General features: G+C 43.2%; 1 protein-coding gene and 1 long non-coding RNA gene across 2 annotated transcripts in view; one reads left to right on the forward strand and one right to left on the reverse strand.

The window, feature by feature from the left end:
* Positions 1 to 24,035, forward strand: part of LOC146871493 (galactosylgalactosylxylosylprotein 3-beta-glucuronosyltransferase 1-like) — a gene marked incomplete at its 5' end in the record, with an annotated part of 689,458 nt that overhangs the window by 359,443 nt on the left and 305,980 nt on the right. The gene's annotated exons all lie outside the window — the stretch shown is intronic.
* Positions 1,282 to 2,899, reverse strand: LOC146871494 (uncharacterized). Its single transcript, XR_014959567.1, has 6 exons — positions 2,595 to 2,899; positions 2,380 to 2,461; positions 2,178 to 2,253; positions 1,950 to 2,061; positions 1,806 to 1,835; positions 1,282 to 1,372 (listed from the first exon to the last, which is right to left on the reverse strand). It is a non-coding gene; the product is annotated as an uncharacterized LOC146871494 (long non-coding RNA).

The raw sequence follows: 24,035 nt of genomic DNA on the forward strand, positions 1-24,035 counted from the left end.
CCTTCTTCACATCACCGAACTCTCCTTCTCCAATCTCTGGCTCTCGCAGAACGTGACCCACATCCCCATCACAAAGCCCCTCCTTCACCCCCTACCACTTTTCCTGAGACACCTGCGCCCCCACAAGCAACCCTGCCTGCCACCTCTCGGAGGAGGAAATGTTTGCTCTCCTCCATACCTACAATCCCACCCTGGCACGCTTAATCCCTCACAACTCTCGGAGGAAGAAGTGGCTGACCCCTCAGTGGTTAAGACTCTGCCTTGACCACCCCATGCCCCTCAGACCGGAGGGAAGTACTCCCTATCGACACGGTTGCATCTAACCCTAACAAATCTGTTACCCTCCGCATCAGAGGGGTGGTAAATAGCAACCTTGCTAGAGTTCCCATCTCTGCTTCTACCCTTGACACTCACTCCGGCCCCTCCCTAGCCGGCCTCCTAATAAACTGCCGGTCAGCTGTAAAACATGCATCTGATGTCGCCGACCTCATCCTGAGACATAAATCAGACCTAGCGATTTTGACTGAATCTTGGCTCAAGGAATCCTCATCGCCCTATCTAGACCTCTTACCCCCACCCAACTATAACATCGTAAGGATGGACAGGCACTCAAAGAAAAAAGGGGGTGGCATTGCCTGCATCTACCGCTCCAACCTCCTTGTTACGGAACTGCCGGTGGACCCTACAGACTCCTGCGAATACCTCACACTCTCCCATCTCCAACAACACTTCACAACTGTGCAAACTTCACATCTTTTACTACCCCCCAGGCAAGAACGACACCTTTACGGACCTCCTTATGGAAATCATCACAGCCTAGATTTCTCCAAACTCTAATGACATTTTCCTTGGCGACTTCAACTTGCATTGGAATGACCCTAAGAATCCTCAGGTCAATGCCATTAGAGACTTCTTGGCCGATCAAGCCCTTACCCAAGCCTGCTCCCTCCCTACTCATTCGAAAAGTGTCACCTTAGACTGGATCATTGCTAAAGAATCAGCGGTCAAACTTATCTCTATTGACCCTTGTGATTGGTCTAGTACAGAAAGAACGGGTTTAGTATCTACAGGAAGAAATGGCGCTCAGCTAGTCAACGTATAAATGTCTCTAATTGCAACAAATAGGTATGGTGCTGAACTGGGAAGGGGAAACCCTAAAACCCCTTAATTTGCACAGGGAAACCCTACAACATAATAAGAACCTACAAAAACCCTTGCACACATACAAAATTACACAAGGCAAGGTACATGCATAACAACAGATTTGAACCAAATCCAACGGAGATATCTAGTCTTCTTTAATAAGTTGTACACAAAGGAGCCAGCCGACACGTGTTTCATCAGAGAGACAAAGGTCTCTGAATCTTCAGGGCTGGGAAAGATACAAAGTAATATCTGAGAACACAGTCAACATTCAAAGAACACATGTTCTCATAACACAAAACAAAAAACACCCATTACTAGTGGAGACCAAAAACCAAAGCGAAAAACCGAAAGGAAAAATTTAGTGTGAAGCTTACCCTTATATTATTAAGATAAAATCTTCCATTACAAATCATTGAAAAAACTATTTCATCGTTACAAAATTTTTAAAACATATAAAAGAAGTGTCTATCTAAATTCACAATATCAATAAAGAGACCCAAACACCAACCCGAGTATAAGTGACCAGGAGAAATACACAGAAGTGAGGCATAACTAAAAAAAAGTTAAAAAGTGACAGATAGAAAAGGTAGCAAAAAGAAGGCAACACAACCGAAAAACCTATCCAAGTGAGGAAAGTAAAGCATACACGAACCAGATACCTGTATGCTCTAATTCCAGATCAGCAAAATCTAAGAAATAATTCATGAATCAAAATTAATAGAAGCAGTCACTATATTTCTATTGCTCTATAAAAACACGCTACAAATCTAATCAACAATTACAACCACAACACAAATCCTTACCCAAGCCACGGTGATGATTCCAACCCGGTAGGGCATTAATAGGTCAAATGCAGAAGTCTCTGGTGCGCGCGAACATGAATGACTGCCAGGTGCAAACCATTGATGGCATAAACTAAATAAATAAAGTAAGAAGACAGAGTACACTAAAAATGTAATAGAACAAACACTAATAATCAGGCCAATTAAATGAAAAAATGCCATATAGTAGGGAACAAAATATAATCTCACCACAAAATCGGTGACCACTCCAAGAAACATTTAAGTGAGGTGGTGAATACGTATACCATAAGGTGAACAAAATAATCTGTGGGGAGTAAAAAAAGAAAAAAGAAAAAAATGTTGTGGCCAATAGTCACTTAAAACGAGGTAAGGATAGCTCTTGTTGAATATAAGGAGAGAAGAAGGGAAAAAATAACAACAGAAACCTCACCTTCAATCAATCCAAATATCACGGAAGAATCAAGCCTGTACAATCAAAATCCCGAGACAGAATCATGCCATGTAATACGATCCTGAATGTAGAATCACAAACAACACAAGGAGAAAAGAAACAGGAAAAGGAAAAGCAAATGAGAATAAAAAACGCCAAAAGAAAGAGCCACACGTACAAAAATTCCCGACACATACACATGAGAGAATACTCACGAAAGTGTGTCTTAATGGAAAGTTCCGGGTAAGACACGTGTGTTGTGTCTAATAGACCCCCTATGGGTCCAAACACATAAAAAAAAAGAGAGAGAGGGACAAGAGAAAGTGTTAAGGTTGCCTACCCATTGACCTCCACACAGAGGGAGAATATAATAGTGAATCAAAACAAAGAAAAAAGTCTAAGCGCTTATTTCAAAACGGAGAAATTAAGACGTCCTGGCGGTCCCACTACAATCCTGGAGTTACGCCGCAGCGTCCCGGAAGTGCAGATATATGTCCACAACCAAACAACTACTAAACCGAGTCCCACTACAATCCTAAAGTGACGTCGCAGCGTCACGTGGTCCGGAAATAAGTCCAAAGTAGGACAACAACTAGACCGAGTACCCAAATAACCGTGAGCAAATAGTACCCACCGGAAATAAAGAGCATAATAATACCTACACTTATCGTGACAGAAAATGGAAGCAAGCTCTGAACCAAAAAAAATAAGAAAAATAAACATACCAAGAATGTCTAATTGTAAAATTAAACACAATAATAAAAAGAAAAAAACAGGGGGCAAATCGATAAGGCAACCACGCGCTGACATGAATAATAAAAAAACGAAAATCCTGGCACACTATTAATGAAGCCATTACAAATGGCATCAAGACCGCTTCGCGAGTAAAGATACTCTGTAGATCGTAAATAGGCGTCAATAGCAAGATCTTAATCTCTCAATAAGAAAAAAAGAAAAAAGGGGGGATCGGGCAAAAGGAAGGGGAAAGCAGAGAAAGAGAGGTTCAATGCAAGGAAAGAAATCAAAAACTAAGGGGAAAAATTAGAAGAAGCACCCAAAGAAAAGGAAAAATCCAAGTGAATATTATATCACACCCAATTCTTTCATATTCATAATAACAGATGCCTAATCAGACAATCTGGAAACAGCAGTACTAATGAAATTACTATAGCTTCAATACATAACAAGATTGTCATATGCGCATAAGCACAAGAATGGACATCAACAGTATTTTGAGATTCTATGACTTCAATATTTATACATAATAAAATTGTAATTCGCACATTAAAAAAAGCAATGAAAATGGATCTCAGAGAGGGCAGTACTAAACACATAGTAAAGATAAGTAGTTAGATGCCATTAAACATAATCTAGTAGGTAGTAACAAGTGCTGGGGTAGACATTGTAATATAGAAACTCCTCAGCGGGCTTACTGCAAATACTACGTCCTAAGCAGATTACAAATGTACCTGGAGTTCGTGTTGGTGTACCTGGACAGAGGACTGCGAGGCCCAGCAGCCCTCCACCTTCCCGCTGCCTGCCTCTTCCTCGAGTCCCCGCCCTTGGTGACTACATCAATCCTCGCGGCCCCCGCTTCGCGGGAGCCGCTCGTTTACCTGGAGTTCGTGTTGGTGTACCTGGACAGAGGACTGCGAGGCCCAGCAGCCCTCCACCTTCCCGCTGCCTGCCTCTTCCTCGAGTCCCCGCCCTTGGTGACTACATCAATCCTCGCGGCCCCCGCTTCGCGGGAGCCGCTCGTTTACCTGGAGTTCGTGTTGGTGTACCTGGACAGAGGACTGCGAGGCCCAGCAGCCCTCCACCTTCCCGCTGCCTGCCTCTTCCTCGAAACCCCGCCCCCTGCCCACCCTTATACTTCCGCTCATGCATTTCCGCAGCGCGGAACGCAGCGCGGGCGAAGCCCGGGCCAAGGGCGGGCCCGTTTTTGCCCGTTCGTGCCCGAGAGAGTCCGGTCCGGCCCTACCCTCTTATCGCATCAATCTTGTGAGTACATTTAAATCTTGTTCAAAGTGCAGGAGAACAATGGTGAATAAAAGGGGCTTGAAACCGAGTGCTACTGATCATGTTGCTGGCTCGCTGGACAAATTTATCGTAAGAGCCTCTTCAATACTTGAGCACGAAATTTCAATTACTGAGCGTCGGTTGTCTATGGAACCACTCTCTTCTAAACGCTCTTCATTGGGCACTATTGCATCTAGCCGCTCTCCTGTTGTCTCCCCCGCTACCATGTCCACCATGATCACTCATAAAGGTCATCCTTGCCCATCAACTTTATCTATCGTTCCCACTGATAAATCTATAGTTACGGCCATTAATGTTCCCGCTTCTGTACTGGGCCCTTCCATTTTGCCTGTAACTCCAGTTCGGGAAGTTGGTACCATCCCCAAAAGGAAACGAACTGGGATATCACCAAAACGCAGGAGGAATAAAATACAGAAACCAAATCCTGATACCTTGGACACTTCTTTGACTGTATCATCAGCTACTACCAATCTAACTTGCACAGAGCGTCCTTCCCCAGATGTAGTCTCACCGCTTTTTGATATAGACTTGCTACTTGGGAAAATGTCTACTGTACTAGATCTAGCCATTCGGCCACTCGAGTCTAGATTGGTTGCTATAGAAAATAGGTTGGTTGCACTGGAGACAGCTTTAGCTAAATATGACGAAAATATACAATCTTCTGTACCTCGTTTACATTCATGCCAAAATCAGGCTAAAATTCCTGAAAACCCCATAATTTTGCAAGATCTAACTGATACTCAGTCGATCCAACAACGGGGAGTTGCATGTAATCCCCATCAGAGTCTTAGACGGGGGCCTTCTTTACCCAAACCACCTGCTAAAAATATGTCTGTTAGCTTCCTTCCAACAGCCAACCATTGTCCTGAACCTCCTGTTGAGGCTCCTCACCTGTTGGAATCCCCACGTATCGATCTTCCCCCCGAAAGTGCCCCTTACGTGGTTGTTTTGACCAATGTTCCCAAACTGACCTCTAAGAGACCAGAATCCTTTCAGGAACTTAAAAATAAAGTAATGTTCTGGTTGAACACCTACAGACCCCTGCCTATGAACGCACGATCTTCTATTTTGTTTGCCAGAAGAGTTGGTTGGGTGGGCCATAAACAAAAAAATGTGGGAGGTGACTGTGTCATTGTTAACTTTCAAGACCCTGAGGTGGTCGACCACATTTGTAGCCCGCCTTTGATAATGTATCTACCAACATTAAAACGCTTCCCCTAGGTTATTTCTACCCCCCGTCTACCAAACCCCCTTTTCCATGCCTAAGGCCTCTTGCTCCGTCTCACAATTATGTTGACCGAGAGAAATTTAGTGATGGCACGTGGGGTAGGCAGCCTGTTAATGAAGCTTTAGGCTTTCCAAATCATAATAGGTTTAGCCTGTTGGATGAGGTGGAATGACTAGAGACACAAGTTAACTACCAACCTTCCTTCACCCCCACTGTAGACGAGACCGGTGCCAAGGGAGGCCATGGTGACCTACCAGTGACCACTTTTGTGGGTTCTGCACCTTTGGCAGTCGAAACCATTTCTCCTATCCTTTTAGGTTCTACGTGGGACGCACCCACTCAACCTTCGGCTTTGAAGGTTGTCTCTGTGACCCAACTAGTAACTACTGACACTTTACCCGCCCAGTCTAATTCTATAGAGGTTCTCCCTAACCCTGATAGCCAGCTCAAAGTTCTTAGCTGGAATATCGCGGGCCTAGCTACTAATACTGGCAATCCAGAGTGGTGTTCCTTTATGGACCCCTTCGGGATTTGCCTATTCCAGGAAACCTGGCCAACTGAACCTATTCATAGACTGGGGTACATTACTTATATGCAACCTGCCATAAAAGGTCATCGGGGGAGGCCTTCGGGGGGTCTGTGTGTCTGGGTGGGCACTCATCTTGGTTTTAACATCAAGAGGGTTGAAACGAATAGTAGCGATATAATATGCATTCTTTTGTCCCATAAAAAGACTCCTAAGATTGCACTTATTAATATTTACTCGCGCCCTACTCGTGGGGGTGGCTCATCACCCACCTTCGATTCCTTGTTAACCCTTTTGGAATCACTTCCAGACGATGTTGTGTTGATGATCGGAGGAGAATTCAATTGTCACTTTGAGCCTCTGTCTGGAGTAACCCCATTTACACTTGAGGAAGACGAGGCTAGATCTATACCATTGACTAGTATGTACCCAGTTAAACATTGGACCCCTCTGGTTCTCCAGCTTACCTCCCTTACCTACGCTTTCTCTATGAGAGCGTGTAATGGTCGTTTTAACGGAGATATACCGGGCCAGTCAACATATAGGGGAATGGGTCATGAATCTGTGATTGACTATGTTTTGGTCAGTCTAGATCTATGGCCCAATGTGCTGGACTTTAAGATAACTAGACGAACTGAAAGTGACCATGATCCCTTGACAGTTGTTCTAAATTTCCACCTATTGAACATGGGGCTAGCTATAGTTACTCCTCCAGCAGGTAACCTAAGAGTCATACAAGGGGGGAAGAGGATTCGCTGGCAAACTATAAAACAGTCCGACACGGCATTAGCCAGCTTGTACCTACAAATACTCCCTCTACTTGATAAGGTGTTTAAAGGAGACGTTAACAATATTGCAGCTGATGGAACCTTGGATTTGGTTAAAATCCATATGGATCTTATAGAAATACTGCGTGGCTCTTTTTACACCACAGGTACAGTCAATGCAAAGAAGCCGGGTAACAAAAATTCCTGGTTTACAAAGGACTGTAGGCTAGCTAAACAGGACTTATTACAGGCCATCAGGGGGGGCAATCCTTCATTTATTCGGGAAGCTAGGCGGGCATATAGAAAGCTAATTCTTATTGCTAAGACCGAGTGGGAAGAGGAAAGATGGGTTGCTATGAGATTAGCTCTCGTGGCAAAAGATCTCAGATCATTCTGGAACCTTGTCCATTTTGGGAAACCGGAGGGCAACACTCTGATTGACCCAAACGTTTCCGAAGACGCTTGGGATTCCCACTTTGAAAATTTGTATTCGATTAATACAATCAGGAGTGTTGATCCCCCTGCTATTTTAATGGCCATGGATCCTTCCTGGCTTGTTCCCCCCTGGACCCTATCAGAAGTGGATCTGGCATTGGACCAGCTTCAAGCGAACAAGGCCCCAGGGTTAGATCGTATTCCCGGGGACCTCTATAAGGACGAACCGAAGATCTGGGCCCCTTACCTTCAAATCCTCTTCAACGCCATCTTACAAGGTTCACTGGTACCATCAACCTGGATGGGTGCGGAAATTATTCCCATCTTTAAAAAGGGATCTCCCCTTGATCCAGGTAACTACAGGCCTATAAGCCTAATAGATGTGAGCCAAAAAATCTACTCTAGGCTCCTCCTGCAACGGCTACAGAACTGGATAGAAGAGAATAATATACTAACCCCACTTCAAGCGGGATTTATGCCCAAAACGTCAACTATGGACCAATTATTTAGGCTCCAGATGCTTTATTGGAAACATGTCATATTGGATGGGGGTAGCCTATATATGACCTTCGTGGATTTGAAATCCGCATTTGATATGGTGGATCGTAACCAGTTATGGAACCTATTGCTAGCCATGGGGGCCCCGCCATACCTATGCTATCAATTGAAGATTCTCCACGATGGGACTTATGCTAGAGTCCGTTACGGAAAATATGGCAACTTGACTGGCCCCTTCCCCGTTGAAAAGGGAGTACGACAGGGCTGTGTTCTTGCCCCAACCCTGTTCTCTCTCTTTCTTAATGGGCTCATTGCCGATCTTTTGGACACCACTGACATAGACGCACCAAAATTGGCCTCTAGAAAATATCCTGCCCTCATGTTTGCTGACGACACCCTGCTGCTGTCAAAATCCCCAATGGGTATGCAGCGGGTGTTGGATCAGTTTACTAACTTCTGTAAAAAAAGGAACCTGGTGGTCAATATAGGTAAAACGAAGTACATGGCTTTTAATGTAAAACCCTCCAACTACCCACATCCCAAAATGGAAGGTATCGCCCTCGACCGGGTCACTATATTTGAGTACCTAGGTCTGACCTTGAACGACAAAATGGGTTGGTCCCCACAAATGCGTAAAGCCAATTTAAAACTTAACCAGGCTGTGGGGGGCATCCTTAAAGTTTACAAGAAATGCCGTTCAAAAATCATAAGTGCCCCCTTAGAAATCTACTGTGTGCAATCTAGATCCTCTACACTGTACGGGGCTGAACTTTGGGGCCATACCCGTGCAAATGATTTGGCTACCACTGAAAACAATTTTATGAGGAAACTCTTATCCCTTCCAATTAACACGCCACTTATGCCATTGAGGTTGGACCTTAACATCCGCCCCATATTAGAGGTCGTTGCCACTAGACCGGTGATGTACTGGAAAAGGCTCTGGAGTACACCAGAGCTGGCATGTTACAGAGACGAATTGAAAGTAATCCTGGGCTCACTCGGGGCCGATAAGATCCCTTGGCTACAGTATGTTAGGCAGACATTAACCCACATTGGCCTTGCCCATCTCTGGGTTAACCCAGATAATTCTACTCTAGGCATTTCCCCAAAAACTCTTGCCTTAACATTTAAAGATTACTTTCTAATGAAAGCTTATAGTTCAGTCAGACCATCTAGTCTGACAGATGCTTTCCTAGATGTTAAATCTCACTACGCCTTTGTACCTGACCTTAATGCTATCCAGCCCATTTTAGCAAAGAAGCTGTACTTACAGTTTAGATATGGAACCCTCCCTCTTTATTCTTTTACTGACCGATGGGTGGGAGGTTCCCAGCATATTTGTCCTGGTTGTTCATCTGAACTGGAAACTATGAGCCATGTCGTGCTTTTCTGCCCAGCATATGTCGGTATCCGGAAAAAATGGATCATACTATTATGTTTAAACTTGGGTATTAGGAGTTACCTTGATTTTTTTAGGATCTTGCGAAGCGATTTAAATCCACTTGTTGTGGTTGCAGTTTCTAAGTTTCTGTTCGCGATGTGGTTAATCCGTAGGAAACTAATAAGCAACAACACTGATTGATCCATTGGTTCTAAAAGGGGTCTGCCTACCGATAAACTACCATGACATTCTGTTTTTTAATATGGGCTATTGTATCAACTGAAATATGTATTCTAAATGAATTGTTTTATATTGTACTTTTATGATTTTAAACAATCGCAATAAAGCTTTTTTGGATTGGATTTGGATTACAAATGTACAAACATTTGATATTAATTTAAAAAAAAATGAAATCAAGACCAGTAGGGCAGTACAATACTGCAACCACTTATACATTAGTTCCCCAAGAAATATTGCATCTCAGAATCACAGTTGAGTCCATGCTCAACCGTATGTAAACGCATGATCCACATGGCCTCAGTTCGTCTAAGGTGTAATTCTCTATTACCACTGTATGAGAGTAGGGTTTGCTTCCTATGGTCACCCCCACTTTTTGCTTTTGCTTCACTGGTTTTCGACTTAGATGTGGCTGTGGGCCTGCTAATCAGACCCACAGCCCAGCTGTTTTTCTCTCTAAATTCACCTTATAGGGCCCTGTACAGTGTACCCTAAGTACCCAGGGCATGGGTGTACCCTAGGCCTACCAGGGGCTGCAGCATGTATTATGCCACCCCTGGCTGGCCTCCCATCATGACACAACTGGCTGATCACTCAGCTGGGGCAAGGTCGTGTAATCACCCCTTGCTTAGGTATAGTATTCCTATACCTACCTTATATATAGACACATGGGTAACCTTTCAGCCACTCCTATGGCAGGCCTTAACAATCCTGAACCAAGGGAAAGAAGAGTACCTGCCACGGATTGATAATGAATAAGGCCCTGAACAGGGTCCAACTGATTAGACACCACAACCAAAAGGCAAACCAAGACAGGGGAAAAACAACAAGACAGGGTCTAGATGAATGTAAGTATTTTAGAAAAAAGTATTTTTATTTCATCGTTATTGTTAGTATAGATGTAAGAATCATTTTTTTGAAATTTAACAGTGTAAATTAACAGAAACAATAAAGGAGAATATCAAAATAATACAGTTCCTATACATCAGATTACTAACAGTCCCACAAACTCTCCTTCAAACAAACACGCAATCATACTATCTCGCATCCGACAGCAACATCAAACAATACATAACATTAATACATACTAATAAAAACATGTACAAATTAGAATGGTCATTCCACAGATCATATTCAAATGAATGGACTTTGGACAGCCCGTAGGTCTAAAAAGCACCAATGAGCACGTTTGGAATAGCCAGAAATTCGGTTACAGAATTCTGTAACCGAATTTCTGGCTATTGCAAATGTGCTCATTGGTGCTTTTTAGCCCTACGGGCTGTCCAAAGTCCATTCATTTGAATATGATCTGTGGAATGACCATTCTAATTTGTACATGTTTTTATTAGTATGTATTAATGTTATGTGTTGTTTGATGTTGCTGTCGGATGCGAGATAGTATGATTGCGTGTTTGTTTGAAGGAGAGTTTGTGGGACTGTTAGTAATCTGATGTATAGGAACTGTATTATTTTGATATTCTCCTTTATTGTTTCTGTTAATTTACACTGTTAAATTTCAAAAAAATGATTCTTACATCTATACTAACAATAACGATGAAATAAAAATACTTTTTTCTAAAATACTTACATTCATCTAGACCCTGTCTTGTTGTTTTTCCCCTGTCTTGGTTTGCCTTTTGGTTGTGGTGTCTAATCAGTTGGACCCTGTTCAAGGCCTTATTCATTATCAATCCGTGGCAGGTACTCTTCTTTCCCTTGGTACTCGTTGATTCCCTTGGTATACCTGCCCGCATCTCATTTCAGGGGTCCCCCTTCTTAGTGGACTTAACAATCCTGGAGGCAGAGTGCTTGGTAACATGTGAGATGATGCTCTAGCATGAGCTGAGCCTGACTGCAGCTTTCGGAACCATGTCCTTATAGCTGTTCTATGATATCGCCTACCATATACTCTTAAAGTGCCTTATAATCCTCGCGGTTATGGTAACTATGGTTTGGCTTTATCAAAACATGTCGTGTAAGGTGTCTAACACTTTGGAATACTACCCCCATCCCATTTCTGGTGATGAGGATGGTATTCCCCCCTTCTAGAGGGGAAGACATGTTAAAAACCTACTACCCGGTTAAAGTTAACCAGAGCCGCAGCATCACAAAATGGATGCTGCTGCCACGGACACAAGTCTGACCTCCTGCTGCTGGGAGTCCTTCCAGTGAGGGAGGCGTGAACAATAGGTTTCCTGCCTTGGGAGGTGCGAGCACCACCCTAGACAGGGCTTAGTGTATTGGGGCAGGGAGGGATGAAAGAAACAAGACACTGCCTGGGGCACACAAGGTGTCCCATGCATAGTCCGGTTCAAACCGGTGCTGGGGCACTCCAGCCCCAGTCCTGGCGTGAAACTGGACACAGGGAAGGGGGTGTAACCACCCCCATCCCTGGTCCCACCCATAGGAGGGACCTAGCAGGTAACCCAGCCCCCCAGATTAGAATAAGAGTGGGAGCTGAGTCCCTAGGACTTTGGATTATCCTGAATTGAAACTAGACACGAAACTCTGGACCTTCGACATTCGACGACAAGAAGACTGAAGAATCTCCCTTGTGGCCAAGGAGTGGCCACCCTGTGCAAACAGGCACCAACAAGCGATCTGCCATTTGCTTTGCCCAAGTTCTACGAGGAACCGACTGCAGAGCCCGACCAGCGCCTTGACCTCCAGACTTCTCTGACCCTGAACCACATCCACAGCCAAGCTGAGATCCGTGGAGGCGACGAGAGACGTGGGACCGGCTACCTGGGAAAATTGGCGAGTAGCTTCCAGCGCAGCTTCTGAGGCAACCTTGAAGTTGTGCTCTGGGGATTGAGAAGCCCCAACCCCGACCACCATCTTCACCAAAGATCAGCCCTCCACACTCCACGAGTTCTGCGTGGGGCCCTTCTAAATTTTCTTGCTCAACGCATCTGTCTGGTTGCTTGCCCGTTGGCTAGTAGCCTCAGTGACGATGAACCCTTGACTTTTCACTGCTGGTTTGGCTCCTCCAGACTGGCCCTTGCTTCCCTGTGAAAGAGAAGCACCTCAGACCTTCCTGGTCTGCACCTGAAGCGAATTTCCCATTCCGCGTGGGTTTCCTTTGCCAAGGAATGTTGACTCCAATCGGGACGTCGACTCCGCCATCAGCAAGATCCTTTGTGGAACAGATTGTACCCTGGTTTTGGTTGTCCTCGACGCCTCCTGGTCCACGCAGCTGCAGAGACAAGCTTCAAGACATCACCTGTGTCCTGCACGACATCGCCTGGTTCCTTCCTGGTTCCACACGGTCACTGGCTAGTGACCCAGACTTTGTACCCTCTGCTTGCAGGTGTTCTTCCTTCAAGATACACCCTTGGATCCACCGGACATCTTCCTCCTGGCCGCCTGCCAGCATCTGTTCTTCAGGCATCTATAGGATCCAGCGACGACACCCGACACATCTTCACACCTATGCACCCGTCTCCTGTGGGTGAGGTAACGCGAGTACTCCGGTGCTCCAGTGGATATTGACTATCCAAGTGTCTAAGTCTTTAGTTGCTTCCTCCTAGTTACTTCGGAAGTGTCCTTATTCTTCCTATTTCTAACTGTTACATTCCCATTGACTTTAACGCAACCCGCGTCTGTATTTCCACACTGCACACGCTTCCCGTGGGCCTCCCACTTCCTAACTATTGGTAGGGTAGTGTAGCCCCAGCTATTCCCTAGGCCCTAGGCCTACTCCCTGTTCGTGACGTGGTACTTATACCACTTTCTTAGTATATGGTTTGCGTGGCCCCTAGGCCTAACTGTATTTTCCTGTGTAACTTAACGTATGCTACTTAAGAAATTGTTGTGCTTAGACCTCTGAACTCATAAAGAGTGCTGAGGGTTTATGTTAGAATAAATACATTCTAATTTTATATATATCTGGTGTGGTGTCCTTTCATTTGGTATTCAAGGGATTGTAATGGTATAACAGCTGGCTTCACATGCCATACAGAGTTTTGCCTAAGACGGCTCTTGTCCATGCTACCACTAGGATAGCTGGTCTATAAGGTTGACTTTACAACCAATCACCATAAGGGTTGTTTGGACTGATACAAGGTGTACATTAGAACTAGTGACATCATATATCAGGCCAACTTCTCACAACCACCTCTTGGGTTGAGTTCTATAGTCTCAATCCCCAAAAAAGTAAAAGTCTTATGGGGGCCCTGTGTGGTACATGAAGAAGCGTGTATTGCTACCGTATATCTAACATCCTGCTGATGTAACGCCCTCATATGTTCTCCAATTCTTTCTTTCAGTGGCCTAATCGTACTGCCCACGTACTGTTTGCCACATGTGCATTCAATGATATAATTTACAAATCTAGTCGTACAGTTAATGTTAGATCTTATTACATATGATTTGTTATTAAAACCATTGAATGTTTTAGCATTGTTCTTGGCCCACTTGCAAACACCACAAAACCCACATTTGTGGATGCCTAAGGTGTGTGGTGTGGGCCAAGTGTGTATTTTATTTTCTCTGGGAACTGTAGGGCTAAGTCTAGTGCGAAGTGTCCTTCCACGTTTGAAAGTAATCTGAGGCCGATTGGTGATGAAACCGGCCAAGGAACTATCAGCTAAAAGAATGCCGCAGTGTTTGTTGAGACTCCTTCTGAGAATATGACTAAGATCATTAAAGTCCGTCACCAAACGGAGCCTGGGATCTAAAGTGTGAGATTTCCTCTTGTTCAGTAAGGTATCTTCTCTTTTTACATTAGAGATGCGATTTTCAGCCCTTTTTAGATAGTCAGGTGAATACCCCCTGTTAATGAAGCTTGTTTTCATGTCCTTAATGCATTTCAGAAATTCAGGTTCTTCGCTACAGTTACGTCTGGCTTTGATAAATTCTCCATATGGAATAGATCTAATTTGATGTATGGGATGGGAGCTATCCGCATGTAACACTGAATTGCATGACGTGCTTTTGCGAAACAGACGACTATTGAGTTTGTCATCTTTGACATACAATTCAATGTCAAGGAAGCTAATGGTGGTGTGGCTAGATTCCATTGTAAACTGCATGCCAAAATCATTAGTATTCAGATATGAGCAGAATTTGGTCCAACTCTAATTGAGTGCCGGACCATAACAAAAGGCAGTCGTCAATGTACCTGCCCCAAAAGATTACATGATCAATCCAAGCAGACCCTTTAGTACCCCAAATCCAATCCTTTTCAAGCCAGCCCATGAACAAATTGGCAAATGAAGGGGAACATTTTGATCCCATCGCTACACCTCTTATTTGTTTATACCAATTATTTTCAAACAAAAAGAAGTTATTGTGGAGAATGAGGTGCATCATGGTAATCAGCATTTCATTATGCATCCATTGTGCGGCTGGTCTATTATTCAAGAATAGTGTCACAGCCTGTATGCCCAATTCAGGTTGTATATTGGTGTAAAGAGATACAACGTCAAGAGTGGCTAAGATCATTCCCGGCTGCCATTGTACGTCAGTCAAAAGGCTCAATATGTGTTTCGAGTCCTGAATGTAAGAGGCCAGGTTACGCACCAGTGGACCTAAAAAAATGTCCACATACTCAGACAATTTTTCTGTGGGGCCACCAATGCCCGACACTATCAGTCTGCCCGGTGGAAAGGGTAGATACTTGTGAATTTTGGGCAGAGTGTAAAGCACCGGAAAGGTGGGTCTAAAGATTTTTAAATAAGCATACTCATCATCATCAAGAAGGCATTTGGAGTGCCATTCCGTAAGATGTTTGTTGATCCGGATACTCAAAGGACCCATAGGGTTATGGTTGATTGGTTCACAGCAAGTACAGTCATCAAGTTGGGACATGATCTCTTGGTTGTAGTCTGACTTGTTCATAACAACTACATTCCCTCCCTTATCGGCTTCTCTGATTAATAAATCTTGGTCATTGCTTAAAGTCTGAAGAGCAAGACGTTCCCCTGCAACTAAATTATCTTGAAAGAATCTCATAGTGGAGGTTTTCTTGTGATCATGAGAGTTGAGATCTTCCAATACACGTTTATAAAACGTGTCTATTGCATTGCCCCCTTACAGGGTGGGAATCCAATTCAATTTGTTCTTGAGACCACTCGATATAGACATATCCATGTCTATATCCAGTTCCTCAAAAAGGCGTGCCATGGTGTAGGGAGATTGCTCTACATCTGTCAAAGAGAGTAAGAGTTTTGTGGCTTGTACATCCCGAATACTAGGAACACCATGGACATTACCCATCGCAGTATTTGTGACTTTTTTATTCATAGACGGATTACATACAATTTTTTTTTCAATTTAAGTCCTCTAATATATTTGAACAAATCAACCTTCATTTTACACAGAACCTGCACATTAAATGCTGCAGTATCTACTTGTTCTTCTCGTTGCCGGACCTGAGTTTCTTTTTGTAATCCTCTTTGTCTGCCCCTGTTGCCTCTACGAGTTTTGGATCTAGGCCTACACGTGTGCCCTGTGTTCTGTTGCCCCTGCGTATGGTCCGGACCTCTCGTAAAAAAGAAGACACAACCCGTCTGGTGCCTGAATTGCTATTTACAAAAAGAAACTCAGGTCCGGCAACGAGAAGAACAAGTAGATACAGCAGCATTTAATGTGCAGGTTGTTAACCTTTCATCCAAAATTCTCACACCAGACATGATTTCACTTTTGAGCAAAGGTCTTAGTTATAACCCACGGGATTCTGGGGATCTGTGTAAAATGAAGGTTGATTTGTTCAAATATATTAGAGGACTTAAATTGAAAAAAAAATTGTATGCAATCCGTCAATGAATAAAAAAGTTACAAATACTGCGATGGGTAATGTCCACGGTGTTCCTAGTATTCAGGATGTACAAGCCACAAAACTCTTACTTTCTTTGACAGATGTAGAGCAATCTCCCTACACCACGGCACGCCTTCTTGAGGAACTGGATATAGACATGGATATGTCTATATCGAGTGGTCTCAAGAACAAATCGAAGTGGATTTCCACTTTGTCAGGGGGCAATGCAATTGACACGTTTTATAAACGTGTATTGGAAGATCTCAACTCTCATGATCACAAGAAAACCCCCACTATGAGATTCTTTCAAGATAATTTAGTTGCAGGGGAACGTTTTGTTCTTAAGACTTTAAGCAATGACCAAGATTTATTAATCAGAGAAGCCGATAAGGGAGGGAATGTAGTTGTTATGAACAAGTCAGACTACAACCAAGAGATCATGTCCCAACTTGATGACAGTACTTGCTATGAACCAATCAACCATAACCCTATGGGTCCTTTGAGTATCCTGATCAACAAACATCTTACGGAATGGCACTCCAAATGCCTTCTTGATGATGATGAGTATGCTTATTTAAAAATCTTTAGACCCACCTTTCCGGTGCTTTACACTCTGCCCAAAATTCACAAGCATCTACCCTTTCCACTGGGCAGACCGATAGTGTCAGGCATTGGTGGCCCCACGGAAAAATTGTGTGAGTATGTGGACATTTTTTTAGGTCCACTGGTGCGTAACCTGGCCTCTTACATTCAGGACTCGAAACACATATTGAGCCTTTTGACTGACGTACAATGGCAGCCGGGAATGATCTTAGCCACTCTTGACGTTGTATCTCTTTACACCAATATACAACCTGAATTGGGCATACAGGCTGTGTCACGATTCTTGAATAATAGACCAGCCGCACAATGGATGCATAATGAAATGCTAATTACCATGATGCACCTCATTCTCCACAATAACTTCTTTTTTTTTTTTTAAATAATTGGTATATACAAATAAGAGGTGTAGCGATGGGATCAAAATGTTCCCCTTCATTTGCCAATTTGTTCATGGGCTGCCTTGAAAAGGATTGGATTTGGGGTACTAAAGGGTCTGCTTGGATTGATCATGTAATCTTTTGGGGCAGGTACATTGACGACTGCCTTTTGTTATGGTCCGGCACTCAATTAGAGTTGGACCAATTCTGCTCATATCTGAATACTAATGATTTTGGCATGCAGTTTACTATGGAATCTAGCCACACCACCATTAGCTTCTTTGACATTGAATTGTATGTCAAAGATGACAAACTCAATAGTCGTCTGTTTCACAAAAGCACGTCATGCAATTCAGTGTTACATGTGGATAGCTCCCATCCCATACATCAAATTAGATCTATTCCATATGGAGAATTTATCAGAGCCAGACGTAACTGTAGCGAAGAACCTGAATTTCTGAAATGCATTAAGGACATGAAAACAAGATTCATTAAAAGGGGGTATTCACCTGACTATCTAAAAAGGGCTGAAAATCGCATCTCTAATGTAAAAAGAGAAGATACCTTACTGAACGAGAGGAAAACTCACACTTTAGATCCCAGGCTCCGTTTGGTGACGGACTTTAATGATCTTAGTCATATTCTCAGAAGGAGTCTCAACAAACACTGGGGCATTCTCTTAGCTGATAGTTCCTTGGCCGGTTTCATCACCAATCGGCCTCAGATTACTTTCAAACGTGGAAGGACACTTCGCACTAGACTTAGCCCTACAGTTCCCAGAGGAAATAAAATACAAACCTGGCTCACACCACACACCTTAGGCTTCCACAAATGTGGGTTTTGTGGTGTTTGCAAGTGGGCCAAGAACAATGTTAAAACATTCAATGGTTTTAATAACAAATCATATGTAATAAGATCTAACATTAACTGTACGACTAGATTTGTAATTTATGTCATTGAATGCACATGTGGCAAACAGTACGTGGGCTGTATGATTAGGCCACTGAAAGAAAGAATTGGAGAACATGTGAGGACGTTACATCAGCAGGATGTTAGATATCCGGCAGCAATACACGCTGCTTCATGTACCACACAGGACCCCCATAAGACTTACTTTTTTTGGGATAGAGACTATAGAACTCAGCCCAAGAGGTGGTAATAGAGAATTACACCTTAGACGAACTGAGGCCATGTGGATCATGTGTTTACATACGGTTGAGCATGGACTCAACTGTGATTCTGAGATGCAATATTTCTTGGGGAACTAATGTATAAGTGGTTGCAGTATTGTACTGCCCTACTGGTCTTGATTTCATTTTTTTGAATTAATATCAAATGTTTGTACATTCGTAATCTGTTTAGGTCGTAGTATTTGCAGTAAGTCCGCTGAGGAGTTTCTGTATTACAATGTCTACCCCAGCACTTGCTACTACCTACTAGATTATGTTTAATGGCATCTAACTACTTATCTTTACTATGTGTTTAGTACTGCCCTCTCTGAGATCCATTATCATAGCTTTTTTTTATGTTCGAATTACAATGTTATTATGTATAAATATTGAAGTCATAGAATCTCAAAATACTGTTGATGTCCATTCTTGTGCTTATGCACATATGACAATCTTGTTATGTATTGAAGCTATAGTAATTTTTTTAGTATTGCTGTTTCCAGATTGTCTGATTAGGCATCTGTTATTATGAATATGAAAGAATTGGGTGTGATATAATATTCACTTGGATTTTTCCCTTTCTTTGGGTGCTTCTTCTAATTTTTCCCCTTAGTTTTTTATTTCTTTCCTTGCATTGAACCTCTCTTTCTCTGCTTTCCCCTTCCTTTTGCCCGATCCCCCTTTTTTTCTTTTTTACTTATTGAAAGATTAAGATCTTGCTATTGACGCCTATTTACGATCTACAGAGTATCTTTACTCGCGATGCGGTCTTGATGCCATTTGTAATGGCTTCATTAATAGTGTGCCAGGATTTTCGTTTTTTTATTATTCATGTCAACGCGTGGTTGCCTTATCGATTTGCCCCCTGTTTTTTTCTTTTTATTATTGTGTTTAATTTTACAATTAGACATTCTTGGTATGTTTATTTTTCTTAATTTTTTTGGTTCAGAGCTTGCTTCCATTTTCTGACACAATAAGTGTAGGTATTATTATGCTCTTTATTTCCGGTGGGTACTATTTGCCCACGGTTATTTTGGTACTCGGTCTAGTTGTTGTCCTACTTTGGACGTATTTCCGGACTTCCGTGACGCTGCAACGTCACTTTAGGATTGTAGTGGGACTCGGTCTAGTAGTTGTCTGGTTGTGGACATATATCTGCACTTCCGGGACGCTGCGGCGTAACTCCAGGATTGTAGTGGGGCCGCCAGGACGTCTTGATTTCTCCGTTTTGAAGGAAGCGCTTAGACTTTTTTCTTTGTTTTGATTCACTATTAATATTCTCCCTCTGTGTGGAGGTCAATGGGTAGGCAACCTTAACAATTTCTCTTGTCCCTCTCTTTTCTTTTTTTTTGTGTTTGGACCCATAGGGGGTCTATTAGACACAACAAACGTGTCTTACCCGGAACTTTCCATCAAGACACACTTTCGTGAGTATTCTCTCATGTGTATGTGTCGGGAATTTTTGTTCGTGTGGCTCTTTCTTTTGGCGTTTTTTATTCTCATTTGCTTTTCCTTTTCCTGTTTCTTTTTTCCTTGTGTTGTTTGTGATTCTACATTCAGGATCGTATTACATGGCATGATTCTGTCTCGGGATTTTGATTGTACTGGCGTGATTCTTCTGTGATATTTGGATTGATTGAAGGTGAGGTTTCTGTTGTTATTTTTTCTCTTCTTCTCTCCTTATATTCAACACGAGCTATCCTTACCTCGTTTTATGTGACTATTGGCCATAACATTTTTTAATTTGTTATTTTTAATTTTTTACTCCCCAAAGATTATTTTGTTCACCTTATGGTATAGGTATTCACCACCTCACTTATCTGTTTCTTGGAGTGGTCACCGATTTTGTGGTGAGATTATATTTTGTTCCCTACTATATGGCCTTTTTTCATTTAATTGGCCTGATTATTAGTGTTTGTTCTATTAAATTTTTAAGTACTCTGTCTTCTTACTTTATTTATTCAGTTTATGCCATCAATGGTTTGCACCTGGCAGTCATTCATGTTCGCGCGCACCAGAGACTTCTGCATTTGACCTATTAATGCCCTACCGGGTTGGAATTATCACCGGTGCTTGGGTAAGGATTTGTGTTGTGGTTGTAATTGTTGATTAGATTTGTAGCGTGTTTTTATAGAGCAACAGAAATATAGTGACCGCTTCTATTAATTTTGATTTATGAATTATTTCTTAGATTTTGCTGATCTGGAATTAGAGCATACAGGTATCTGGTTCGTGTATGCTTTACTTTCCTCACTTGGATAGGTTTTTCGGTTGTGTTACCTTCTTTTTGCTACCTTTTCTATCTGTCACTTTTTAACTTTTTTTAGTAATGCCTCACTTCTGTGTATTTCTCCTGGTCACTTATACTCTGTTGGTGTTTGGGTCTCTTTATTGATATTGTGAATTTAGATAGACACTTCTTTTATATGTTTTAAAAATGTTGTAACGATTAAATAGTTTTTTCATTGATTTGCCTTGTGATTGGTCTGACCACCACGCCGTCACCTTCCTCCTGCCCCGCACCCACAAGACATGGACTCCTCAACCTGTGATTCCCAAACGATGGGTTAGAGACACCAAGAACCTTGATCACGAGAAACTGGTAGCGTGTTGTGAGACTGACCTCCCCCCCCCTCAGTGCACTTCGGTTGACAACCTAGCGGATCATTACTCCTCAACCATATCCGACATTCTCGACGACCTGGCACCACTAAAATTAAAAAGAACCCAGATCAAAGACAGAAACCCCTGGTTCAGCGGATCCCTCAACAAGGAGAGGAGATCCCTTCGACAGACTGAACGTAACTGGAAACAACACCCTTCAGCAGCACATCTACAATTTCTCCGCCAGGCCAGAATGCCTACAATAAGAAAATCCTCAACTCAAAAAAAGAATTCTTCAGAACGGAACTGGAGAACGCCAAAAATCGACCTCGCAAGCGGTTCGACTTGGTCAAACACCAATCCAACAAACTAGCGAAAACCTCCAAAGAAACACCTAAACCCCTAATAACAAGTGAGGAATTCTCTTCCTTCTTCTGCGACAAAATCTGTGCCCTAGGTAACGAACTCAAATCTGCAACTCACCACCAAAATCAAAATCTGCCAGCTCTACCCCTTCTCTCCGCGTTGTCCTCCCAAACCTCACCCAAAAACCTAGCGCACTGGTCCAATTTTAAAATCTATGACGAACACTCTATCTCGAAAATTCTTGCCTCCTTAAGCCCGAACAATCACTTCAATAATCCTCTCCCATCTAACTGCCTAGCTGCAGCCTCTTAGGCTATCATCCCTTCCTGGACCTCAATAATCAATATCTCCCTCCTCCAGGGCTCAATTCCTGATTCGCTCAATGCTGGCCAAGTTGTCCCCATCCTAAAAAAAAACACGCTGGACCCTGCTTCCGCTGAGAACTATAGACCCATAACTAACATCCCACTCCTAGCCAAAGTTCTGGAAAAATGTGTGCAACAGCAACTGAGCCTACACATCAACAAATTTCACCTGTTAGATGACTTCCAATCCGGGTTCAGATCGGGACACAGCACGGAAACCACCCTGCTCCACATTGTAGATGACGCTCTCCAAGCCCTCAACCAAGGCAAAACCTGTCTCCTAATCCTCCTAGACCTTTCCTCTGCCTTCGACACGGTTAACCATCAATTTCTCCTTGAACGCCTCAAATTCAGGATGGAGTTGGATGGCACAGTCCTTGAATGGTTTAGATCCTTCCTCCAAAACCGCTCACAGAGAGTCCTCATCAACGGTAATCTATCCGCCCCCTCTCCGGTTATGGTTGGAGTCCCCCAAGGATCAACCCTCTGCCCTACCCTCTTCAACCTCTACCTTGAACCTCTCACCGAGGTTCTACGTGCTGCGAATATCTCCTACCTTATGTACGCCGACGATACACAAATCTACATAAAAATCTCTTCCCCTGAGGACATTTTCTCCCTGAATGAGGCCTTGAAACTGACAGTCCACTGGCTCACCACCAACCAGCTTAAACTCAACGCAAATAAAACTGAATTTCTTCTGATCGCTCCACCCAAACCCAATCCAGACCTCCAGGAATGGATCAAGACCATCTCAGCACTAAATTGCCCACCTACCATTGTTGACTCGGCAAAATCCCTTGGAATAACCCTGGACGGCAGCCTGAACATGCATGGCTATATAAACTCGATGGCCAAATAGGCTAGATTCCACCTGAGTTACCCAAGAAACCTAAAACCCTTCCTCGATGTGCCGACCTTAAAACGGCAGTACAGGCACTAGTCATTTCCAGATTAGAATATGGATGCTCTACTCTTCCAGGGCTACCCAAGAAATCTCTGGCAACATTGAAAGCCTGCCTCAACACCGCCGCCAGACTACTAACCACCTCAAAGCGCTGAACTGGCTTCCCTTAGAGGCCAGAATCCAATTTCAACTGGCCTGCATTACTCACAAAGCTCTTTATAACAACTCCCCTACATTTCTCGCACAAAAACTCATGATATCAGGAGGACCCAGAAACTCCCGATCTGCCTAAAGACCTACTGCTGCAACCTGCACGCTTCCGGAAGAAAAAAACCTGCAATCGGGCCTTCACTGGGGCTGCGCCAAGGATTTGAAACTCTCTCCCACCCGCCATCAGAAGACTTCCGTCCTTGGCACACTTTAAGAAGGAGACCAAAACCTTCTTAATGGGTAAATACCTCGCCTAATGAACACGTTACATTATTATCTTTCTATGGACGATACCTATTCCTGCACTCCTGGGCATTCCTCCAAGAGTGAGACTATGTGCCTTCTTGTACAATGTATCTACCTGTTTTGATTTCTTCCCCACATGTAGCCGGGACTTTAGACTACGTGTTTTCTTGCATTATTTATCCCCTATTTTACCCAATTGATCCCTCCCTTCCCATTGCTTTGTACACCACCCTTAATACTGTAAAGCGCTCTGATACCCTCACGGGTCTGGTTCGCGCTTTATAAAACTATAAAATAAAAGAAAGAAATAATAAAAAATTAGCACTATGGTAGAAATGTATCTACTATTTACTGTATTGGTACTTGTAGTCTCTTTCATATGTTTCTGTCTCCTGATTGTCGCAGCAAATATGTTTTACACCAGACTGACGCTGGACCAATAAATACTTATTGAAACATCCTAATCGCCATCCTGTGTATGTTCCGAAAATAAGCAAGCACGAGTGACTGAGCTAAAAGTACTGTACTGTTTTCCACGATCCCTGAGGAATCAGGGTTGTCATGTTCAGTGGTTGCCAGAAACTACCTACACCACTGTAGGATACAGGGGGATAGTAGTGGCACTGTAAACTAGCTGGTCAAAAGGCTTACATATCCTGTGGGGGTGTCCAAGCCTCAGTATAGGTCATCAAAAATGAGTAGGTCCTGGGTATTCCAAGGAACTACACGACAACACTCCCTCTCTGCTTCAACATTTGTATTTCTGACCTTCTTCCTCTTTGTGGATACCCTATAACTTTTCTTCTCTGAGAACTAACTTGACTTCTCCTGCGAGCATTGGGCACATATCAACCTTAGAACCTGGGCAACAGAAGTGTGCCTAATCCATTTTGGGGTGTCCCCTGACCACTATGCAGTGCAAAGGTTCAGCATTTGA

This window comes from Triturus cristatus, chromosome 1_1 (assembly GCF_964204655.1).
Source record: "Triturus cristatus chromosome 1_1, aTriCri1.1, whole genome shotgun sequence".
NCBI classification, from domain to species: Eukaryota; Metazoa; Chordata; class Amphibia; order Caudata; family Salamandridae; genus Triturus; species Triturus cristatus.